Source organism: Malaclemys terrapin, chromosome 7 (assembly GCF_027887155.1).
Source record: "Malaclemys terrapin pileata isolate rMalTer1 chromosome 7, rMalTer1.hap1, whole genome shotgun sequence".
In the NCBI taxonomy this organism is placed as follows: domain Eukaryota; kingdom Metazoa; phylum Chordata; order Testudines; family Emydidae; genus Malaclemys; species Malaclemys terrapin.
This window is the reverse complement of record NC_071511.1, coordinates 57,619,294-57,629,689: the sequence shown is the minus strand read 5'-3', so window position 1 is coordinate 57,629,689 and position 10,396 is coordinate 57,619,294.

Below are 10,396 nucleotides of genomic sequence, written 5' to 3'. Positions count from 1 at the left end.
TAAGAGTCCCTGGAGAAACAGCAATGAGTGTTAATGAAGCCAGGAATCTTTGGAGTCCAGGTTCCCTTGCTAAGGCACTGACTGACAGCACTCTAGTAGCGTGTTTAATCAGGCACACGGATTCTCAGGGTTTAAGCTGCTCTTTCTACTTCAATTAAATCAATTTATGCTTCCTCAGCTGTTCTGCTGCTGACTTCCACTGCACCTTGACATGGCCTCTTTCAGATTCCCTGGCTGGATGGCAATTCTGGAAGAGAATTCACCCCTTACTGGAGGGTGCTGAGTATCAGGGGGTGCTGAGCGGTTCCCACTGCAGTGATCTCTGCATGGGGCAAGCCTGCTCCAGAAACTACTCCTGTTGGGACTTGCATCATAACACTGCAATAGGGCTGTGGTGATGCTAGCTTTAACAGCCATACATTTATTATAACTAGCAAGCAGGGCCCAGCTTACTCTACAGCATCAAAACTTGCTGCAGTCTTTCCAGAATTATGCAGCCAAATCGAAACTTTCATTTTTAAGTTTCTGGGTGTTAGTTATGAAGAAAACATTAATCTGAACTGAATGTAAAGTGGTGTGGTACTGTCTGCCTCCGGCTACAGCCACCCTAAGCAATAGCTCTGAGTTAACACCTTATTTAGCTTGAATGGATGTACACTCTGAAATCGAATGACAGCAGTTTAAATGTCCATTGGTCAGCACTGTGACAGCTACTCTGGAAAAATCTTCCCGCTAAACTGCTTGTTCTGCAATCCCAAACTACCTTCCCTCCAGTTTCATCTGTGTCAGTTTCCTCTTGACAATTGCTAAGTGGAGTCCTACATCATTCTGGAGCTCTGCAGCACAGAGCAAAGTGGGTGGCAGTGTAGAATTAAATAAGGAACACTATGCTGATTGTATTATTCATATTTATATTAAATAACCTCAGTTAATTTACCAGATACTGCTTCCACACCATCCCTGCCCCCGGAGTTCTGCAGAATCCATCTCTAGCTTGCTGCAGTGTTATGTGGGGCCTTGTAGAAGTGCTGAGCACCTATGACTCCCCTCAGCTTCAGTGAGATTTGCAGGTATACCCATCCCCCAAGACCAGGGCAAGCTGTAGAAAGGTTGGGAAGAAGCTGTCTTGGTGTCGCTGGGTGTTTGTCCTGCTTGTTACAAGACTTGCAAAGCAGCCAACAGCGAAGAAATGTGTCTGAACTAGATCTGCAAATCCACTCCAACTGCTTCTGAAATGGTTATTATGTGATCTGTGAATTTGGTTAATAAAGTGTATGGTTTTTATCACTCTCCTTTGTATCTGGCCTATGTTCTGAATTAGTAAAAAAAAAAAAAAAAAAAAAAAAGGCTAAGCATGACTTCCCCTTTACAGCCCTGACTCCTCGTGGGGAAGAACTAGCCTGGAGGTGGGCTAGCTACTGAACAGAGGCAACTGTAACTTCACTTGCTGGAGGATTCTCTGCACCTTGAAGCCTTTAACTCATGATTTGAGGACTTCAGCAGCTCAGACGTAGGTTAGGGGTTTGTTACAGGACTGGGTGGGTGAGATTCTGTGGCTTGCGCTGTGCAGGAGGTCAGACTAGACTATCATAATGGTCCCTTCTGACCTTAAAGTCTGACTCTGTGCTTATTTATATTTTTATCCAGCAACTTTTTCACTAAACTCTTGTAAAGCATCCGGTCCTGTTTTGTACTTTACACACTATCTAACTAAGGGTCATCTTACTCCGTAAAGTAGGTTTGAGGAGAAGCAGAAAACAGTTTGGTAGTTGTGGAATAAACAAAAAACAGTTAAACCGTAATTATTTCTTGCTCAGTTAAGCAACTAAGAGCTTGCTCAAACCTTGTGAAAGGCCACAAATCACTGAGCTGTAATGCACCCATTTGCCCCAAAAGTTGAGTTCTCTTCATACTGCTCATCAAACTGTGGTGTTCGTTTGTTTGTTTTTAAATGCCCTACTGTTCTTGCTTGCCTAGTTCCTCCCCCACCCCCACAGCCAGGGAATCCAGCTCGTGAAATCCACACGTATTCAGTAAAGACAAATGCAAAGTACTGCACTTAAGGAGAAGAAAAATCAAATGCACAACTACACAATGGGAAACAACTCATGTATTGCTCAGAAGGAGCTGGGGCTTATAGTGGATCAGAATTGAATGAGAGTCATCAATGTGATGCAGTTGCGAAAAAGACTGTATAATTCTGGGGTATATTTAACAGAAGTATTGTATATAAGACGAGGTAATTATGGGCCAAATCAACTTGGAGAATGAATTTAAGCAGAAAACTGAATGATTATTGGAAATCAGCTAAGAACACTAGTAGATGTCACAAGTGAGGGAAAAGTCTGTATTTGAATAAATAAGTGAGCTGGTTTAGAAGGGAAGTGAAGGCAGATATATATATATATATATATATATATATATATATATATATATATATATATATATATATATATATTTTAAATGGAAGAAGGGGGAAGTTGGTAGTAATGAAGATAAATCAGAAATTAGGAATGGTAGAAAATTGGTAAGGGAAGCAAAGAGATGCAAGGGGAAATCTCTATGGCCAGCAGAGTGAAGGACCAAAAGGAATCCTGACAATGATATTGGTCCGTTATTAGATGGGAATGGTGGAATTTTAAATAATAATGCAGAAAAGGTAGAAGTGTCCAATAAATATTTTTATTCTGTGGTGGGTGGAGGGAATTAAATGATCTCATTATATGATAACACTTTCCATTCCATTACTATCTCTGGAGGATGTTAAACAGAAGCTACTCTAAGGCCTTGTCTACACTACCAAGTTTTGTCGCCAAAACACCCAGCTTTGATGACACAAACTTCCACCCCTACGAGAGACTTTTGTCTTTTCCCCTCCCTTTATTGTCCACAAAGAGCCAGTGTAGACACTGCTGATTGTTTTGTCCACAGAACTGGCTTCTGCCAGTCTCCCACAAAGCCTGCCCTGATTGCTCTGCTCAGTGTTTTGATCTCTGCTGCCCTGCAGGCATACGCCCCTCCCCTTTCAGAGCTCTGGGAAATATCTGTGTGGTGCTCCGTTCCATTCTGGGAACAAACAAAAAGCAAATAATTGGAATGCTCCTGTTCTGCCCTGCACTAGGAACACAGCGGCAGGCAGACTGCTGCTGCAGGGGGAGGGGGACAGACTGCTATGCTGCTTTGCCATTCCTCAGCACGGAGAGCTCACAGAGCTATCCATGATGCTGCTCTCAGCAGCTGAGGGGGCTGTGGGAGAATTTGGAGAGAATCCCAAGATGTGCAGTGATCAGCTCTTCCTTCCCACAACACTGCACTGTGGGATACATACCCATGGTGCATTGCTCACCCTGTCGGTGATGGTGTCCCCAATGTGGACATGTGTTGACAAAGGGAGCAAGTGTGAACACTGTTTGGTGATGTGTTTTGTTGACTTTTGGGTGCCGACATAAGTTTTGTCAACAAAACTTGGCAGTGTAGACAAGCCCTAAGTCTTGGAGTACTGGGGAAGTTCCAAAATACTGGAAGAAAGCTAATGTTATGCCAGTACTTTAAAAAGCTAATCATAGATCTGTCTGCCTGACATCGATCCTGGGCAACATAATGGAGCAGCTGATACAGGACTTGATTTAATAAAGAATTAAAGGAGGGTAATATATTTAATGCAAATCAACAGAGGCCTATGGAAAGTAGATCCTGTCAAACTAATGTGATATTTTTTTTTGATGATTACATATTGGGTTGATAAAGGTAATTGAGTTGACGTAATATACTTAGATTTTCCCTAAGGTGTTTGACTTGGTACTGCAGGACATTTTGATTAAAAATTAAAACAATATAGATTTAACATAGCCAATTTTTAATTCATTTAATGTATACTAACTGATATTTACAATTATATTTTGAGCTATGGAAACATCATTGAGCGGGTGTGTTTCCGGTGGGATCCTCCAGGATCGGTTCTTAGCCCTACACTATTTAACATTTTTATTCGTGACCTAGAAGAAAACACAAAATCATCGCTGATAAAGTTTGCAGATGAGGCAAAAACTGGGGGACTGGTAAATAATGAAGAGGACGGGTCACTGATTCAGAGCAATTGGGATCATCTGGTGTCACAGACTCACAGGACTAGTGCCCTCTGCTCCGTACAGTCCCTGGGAGGAACCCCCTTCAGCGTGCCAGTCCTCAGGATTTACACTCTCTTGGGGGTTAAGCCTTGGGCTCCACCGCCTTCTGGAACTGCACCTCTGAGCCTGCACATCTGTCTCTCTATGAGCCCCCTTTGGGAGTCCACTCACTCCAGACCCCCAGGGCCTCCACACCCAGAGGGAGCAATTCAACCCTGATTTCTAGAGCGCAGTGATTCTCAATCAGTGTAAAAGAAAAGGGTTTATTGAACATCTGAACACAGCACAGGAAGTGGTCAGAGCCCTCGGGCCTAGAAAGTCAGCACAGTCCATCTGGGCCTGTCCAACATGGAGGTGGGATCAGTTTTCTCTTTGTCCCCAGTCCAGAAGTGACCTTCCAGCCCACCACCCTATATCAACTTCCCAACACGCCCTCCTCCATCCTTTGTCTTCTTTCCTGGGCAAACAGATCATCTGGACCCTCTGTCTTCCACCCTTTGTTTTCCCACAGGCCAGAACCTGCTGCCTTCCAGCTAATCTGGGCCCTCTCTCCTCAGGCCTTTGTCTTCCCACGGGCCAGAACCCACTGCCTTCCAGATCATCTGGGCCCTCTCTCCTCGGCCCTTTGTTCTTCCCCTGGCTGAAAACCGGCTGGCTCCCAAGGTGGGGGGCGGGGGTCTCTGGGTCACCAGTTGCTATGTTATGCAATTCCAGGCTGTTGTCCAGACTGCTAGGTGAGGGGTCACACCTGGCCCTCTGCAACAACAAACACCCTCTTCCACCATCTCATTAAACACACAGTACAAAGAGAAAACAGAGACACACACTGTATTCATGCAAACCATTAAGAAAATCCCCCACTTCATTACATTTGGTAAATTGAGTCCAAGCATTGTGTATTTTAATACAGGGTTAGGTCACAGAAATCTCCTTAGGATTGCCACCTGTTGTGCTGAGACTACCTCTGAGCCTGTTTTCCCTGGCAGCTTGGGACTTCAGTAGCCTGTCTTGTTGGGCCAGACACGCTAGCCTGCTGCAAAGACAGACCCATGTCTGAACCACATACCCCACAAGCTGCAGGCTTAACTGAAAACAGCTTAAGAAGTACTCCGGTCTCTAGCGCCCAGATACCCAGTTCTCAATGGGATCCAAACCCCAAATAAATCTATTTTACTCTGTATAAAGCTTATACAGGGTAAATTCATGAATTGTTCGCCCTCTGTAACACTGATAGAGAGATATGTACAGCTGTTTGCTCCCCCAGGAATTAATTACTTGCTCTGGGTCAATTAATAGGTGGAAATGATTTTATTAAGTATAAAAAGTAGGATTTAAGTATTCCAAGTAATAACAAACAGAACAAATTAAGTTTCCAAGTAAAATAAAACAAAAACATGCAAGTCTAAGCCTAATACAGTAGGAAACTAAATGCAGGTAAATCTCACCCTCAGATATGTTCCAATAAGCTGCTTTTACAGACCAGACTCCTTCCTAGTCTGGATCCAGCAATTACTCACACCCCCATAGTTACTGTCCTTTGTTCCAGTTTCTTTCAAGCATCTCTTGGGGGTGAAGAAGCTATCTTTTGAGCCAGCTGAAGACAAAATGGAGGGGTTTCTAGGGCCTTATATAGTCTTTCTCTTGTGGGTGGAAACCCCTTTGTTCTCCTGTGTAAAATCCCCTCAACAAGATGGAGTTTGCAGTCACCTGGGCAAGTTACATGTCTATGAATGGTTCAGCTTTTTGCAGGCTGACGCCATTGTTTACATGTTAGTTTGAACGTTCCTAGGAAAGCTCAGATGTGGTTTGGCGTCTTCCAAAGTCCATTGTAAGTTAAGTGTTTCTTGATTAGGCACTTACTGAGAATAGTCCTTTCTCAAGAAGCTGACCAAATGCTTCACTGAGGCTACTTAGAATCAAACAAATACATAGCCAATATTCATAACTTCAAATACAAAAATGATACAGCATAATCATAACCAGTAAACTACAACTTTCCCATAGACACCCCACTTGGCCTCTTCTGTATAAGAACTGGTGCAACCATAGGACCTGGTTGCAACAATGATCTGTACGGTCACAGTTTATGTCAATAATGTCACAGCTAGGAACAAAGAATGTAGGCCATAGTTACAGGTTAGGGGATTCTACCCTGAGCAGTAATGAATCAGCTGAACATGAGCTCCCAGTGCAACGCTGGGGCCAAAAGAGCTAATGTGATCCTCAGATACATGAACAGGGGAATCTCAACTAGGAGTAGAGAGGTTTGTTTTTCTTCTGTTTTGCACTGGTGCAACTGCAGCTGGAATCCTGTGTCCAGTTCTGGTGCCCACAATTCAAGAAGGATGTTGATATATTGAAGAGGGTTCAGAGAAGAGCCACGAGAATGATTAAAGGATTAGAAAACATGCCTGACAGTGATACTCAAAGAATTCAGTCTATTTAGCTTAATGAAGAGGAAAGTTAAGGGATGACTTGATTACAGTCTAAGTGTATACATGGGGAACAGATATTTAAGAATGGGCTCTCCAATCTAGCAGAGAGGGGTCTAACATGATCCAATGGCTGGTAGTTGAAGCTAGACAAATTGAGACCAGAAACAAAGTATACATTTTTAGGTGTGAGTATAATTAACCATTGGAACAATTTACCAAGAGTCGTGGTGGATTCTCCATCACTGACAATATTTTAAATCAAGACTGGATGTTTTTCTAAAAGATCTGCTCTAGGAATTATTTGGGGATGTTCTATTATCTGTGTTATACAGGAAGTCAGACTGGATCAGTGGTCTCCAAACTATAGGGTGCAACACCCCTCCCCCCCAGGTGGACACAGAGGAACATTTGAAGGGGCAAGGAGGGAGCACCACCCAGCCCTGCTCCAGACCCAGCCGCAGCTCCGCTCCACCTCCAGCTATCTCTGCCTCTAGTCCTAGCTCCTCCCCCATCCCCAGTTCCGCCTTCAGCCCAAGCTCCTTTGCTGAGCCCACTGTGCTGTAATGGAGGAGGGGGCAGACAGATTCCATTACTGGTAAGGGGGAAGGAGGGCAAGAGGAAAAGTTTGGGCACCACTGGACTAAATGGTCATAATGGTCCCTCTGCCTTTGGAATCTGTGAATTGTCCCACTCTACGAGGCAGTGGTGAGGCCTCAGATGGAGTACTGTGTCCGGGTTTGGACACAAGAAAGATGTGGACAAATTGAGGAGAGTCTAGAGGAGAGCAGCAAAAATTAGAAAAAGTTTAGGGAACCTGATCGGTCAGGAAAGGTTCAAAAATTGGGCATGTTCAGTCTTGAGAAAAGATGACTGTGGTGTGTGTGGGGGGGCATGGGAGAGGCGTGATAACAGTCTTCAAATATGTTAAGGGCTGTTACAAAGAAGGCCCATGTCCACTGAAGGAAGAGCAAGAAGTAGTGGGCTTAAGCTGCACCAAGGGAGATTTACATTAGATATTAGGGAAAACTTTACAGGAGTAGTTAAGCTCGCGAACAAGCTTCCAAGGGAGGTGGTGGAATCCCGGTCTTTGGAGCTTGTTAAGACCAGGTGGAGCAAACACCGTCCAGGACAGGCCACATTTATTTGGTGTTGCCTCAGTGCAAGGGGCTGATGACCTGCTGAAGTCCCTTCCAGCCCTACATTGGTGGGAGCCATGGCTGGGATCTTGGGTGGAGGGAGCAGGCGTATCTGGGTAAGAGGGGCCCCATTGCTGGTCTCTGGGGGGAAGGGGATGTGGGTATCTGGGCGGGGGGGCACAGCTGAGCTCTTTGGAGGAGGGATTGTGGGTGTCTGGCCCCCTGGCTGGGCTCTGGAGTGGCAGGGAAGGGAGCAGAGAAACAGGAACTGGATTGTCGTCGGAGTTTCTTTAATGCTCTACTCCTGGGGGAATTTTTGTGTGTCTGTATAGTTACAAACATACTTGCTGACAGGTATTTTGAAATAAATTACCAAAATAATTGAAACTGCCGTGATTGTGTAGTGTTATTTTGACAAATAAAATTTGCAGAATTTTAAAATATTTTGCACAGAATTTTTATTTTTTGGTGCAGAACTCCCCCAGGAATAGAGCTCTCACACCCCTGTTCAGGACAGGACCTGGTGCGGAGTGAATACCTCAGTAATTTCTCCAACTCAAACCTTCCTGACTCGCACCATGGCCACCGGCAGAGGCATGGGAATCGTAAACTGACTCCTCTCCATGGGCTAGGAGGAGGCCATAGCTAAGGCTAAGATTTTGTCATGGTTATTTTTAGTAAAAGTCACGGATAGGTCATAGGTTTCCATGAATTTTTGTTTGTTGCCAGTGACGTGTCTGTGACTTTTACTAAAAATAACCATGACAAAATAGGGATTGGGGTCCAGCACCCACCGCTGCTGCCACTCATGATGGCTGGGAGCTATGGGGTCCCCCTCGCCCCGATGGGGGACAGAAGCAGCTCCACACGCATCATGGATAAAATAACATCTATTGTTCAAGCCCTTCTGCAGCAGGGGGGAGCCACAGGTGGTGGAATTAATGCTGGACACTGGCTCCGTGGTTTCTATACTACCTATATCAATTCACTTGCAATACTTTGGACGTGTGCCACTTACTGAAGCAAGCTTACATCTAGCGCACTACTTGCTGAACTGCATTTCTGTGCTTGGTTGCTTATCTGTAACTGTGACTTTTGATACATGCTGTGTACCAGCAGAATGTATTGTGTAGAGGGGTACTCCTGTCCTAGGCAGAGATTTGTTTGACGCACTCCACATGCCGGTGGTCAATGGGCAGGTTACTCCTATGCCACTGGCACCATTACAGCACAAACACCAGTCTCCGCTCTTAACAAGGATGGTACAGAGAAGGCCCTTGGCTGTGCATTTGGATTTGTTCACAAAAGTAAACTGACCTAATGTGACAGCCATAGCACAGAAATTGCACTGTCTTCCATTCTCAATCAGGGATGCTGTATCACAGGAGCTTAAAAAATGAGTACGGAATGGTATTACTGAAGAGATGGCATCCTCTGAATGGGTCTCACCAATAAAGGTGATGAAGGAGAAACCTGGAGGTATTGATCGTTGCATATGTAACCCTTCTGCCCATCTAAGTTGGCAGCAACAAGGGCCGGGTTCTGTATCTAGGGGTTCCGCTTCAATAACACAGTGCAAAACCGGCTCGAGCCCCCACCCAGTGACCTGGGACAATTACATACCACCCCCTGGGTGCCTCTAAGAGGCAATACTTCCCCTCTCGCAAGCACGGAGTCTGAGTGTAACAGAAAATGTTTAATAACATGAGGTAAACGACATCAGCATTAAATTGGAAAAACACCACAACTAGAGTTCATAGACCAAACCATGAGCGAAGACCCACCCCAGCAAATTGGGCCGTGTCCTCTCCCGTTGGTTCTTGGAACCAGCGACCCAAGAATCACCAAAGTCCCAAAAGTCCGACAACCTCCCAAAGTCTCTGTCCCTGATCAGTGCAGCCCCAGAGTTCAAAAGGGGGTGTGTGTGTGAGCAGGGTGTTAAGGGGCACCTTACGTGATCCGAGGCCAACCGGCTGCTTCTCCGTGGGGTTCCACCCAGCCTTCACCACGAACTGCTCCACTCCACCCGCAGTCCCACTCCTGCCGTCCCACGAACTGCTCTGGCAGCTGCTCCGCTCCGCTCCCCGACCTGTGAGCCGTGCCGCACCGCGCTGCTCCGCTCCGCTCCGCTCCGCTCCGCTCACCGACCTGTGAGCCGCTCCGCTCCGCTCCGCTCCAGCCGTCCCTTGGGCCGCTCCCACAAGGCTCTGTTCTGTTAGCTGCTCCTCCAGCCGCTCCACTCACCGACCTGTGAGTCGCTCAGCGCCACTCCAACCGTCCCACAAGGCTCCACTCTGCTAGCTGCTCTGCCAGCCGCTTAGCATTATAGCTTCAGGCTCCCCCACTAGTTAACACCGCCTCAGTGATCTCAGCTCTTTTGTGATTTCAGCTCATAGTAGGGGAGCCCCAGTGCTAGTGCACCACTGGCCCAAAGTGAATTCAGTTCAGCAGTCTGTAACTAAACTTCTAATGGAATCAAAAGTTAGCTCTGATATTCAACAATGGAGAGAGAAGGTAGTGCAATTGGTGTTTCAACCCCTCAGAGAGGGCCCATACCATCAGGTACAAATACCTGTCCCCATCCTCTCTCAATTCACTGGGTTTTGTAACCCATGCCCCTTGACAAGCACATGCTACTTAGGTAATGGTGAATGACTCACTCAGTCCTTCTGTCATACACAGTTCCACTGGCCTTGAT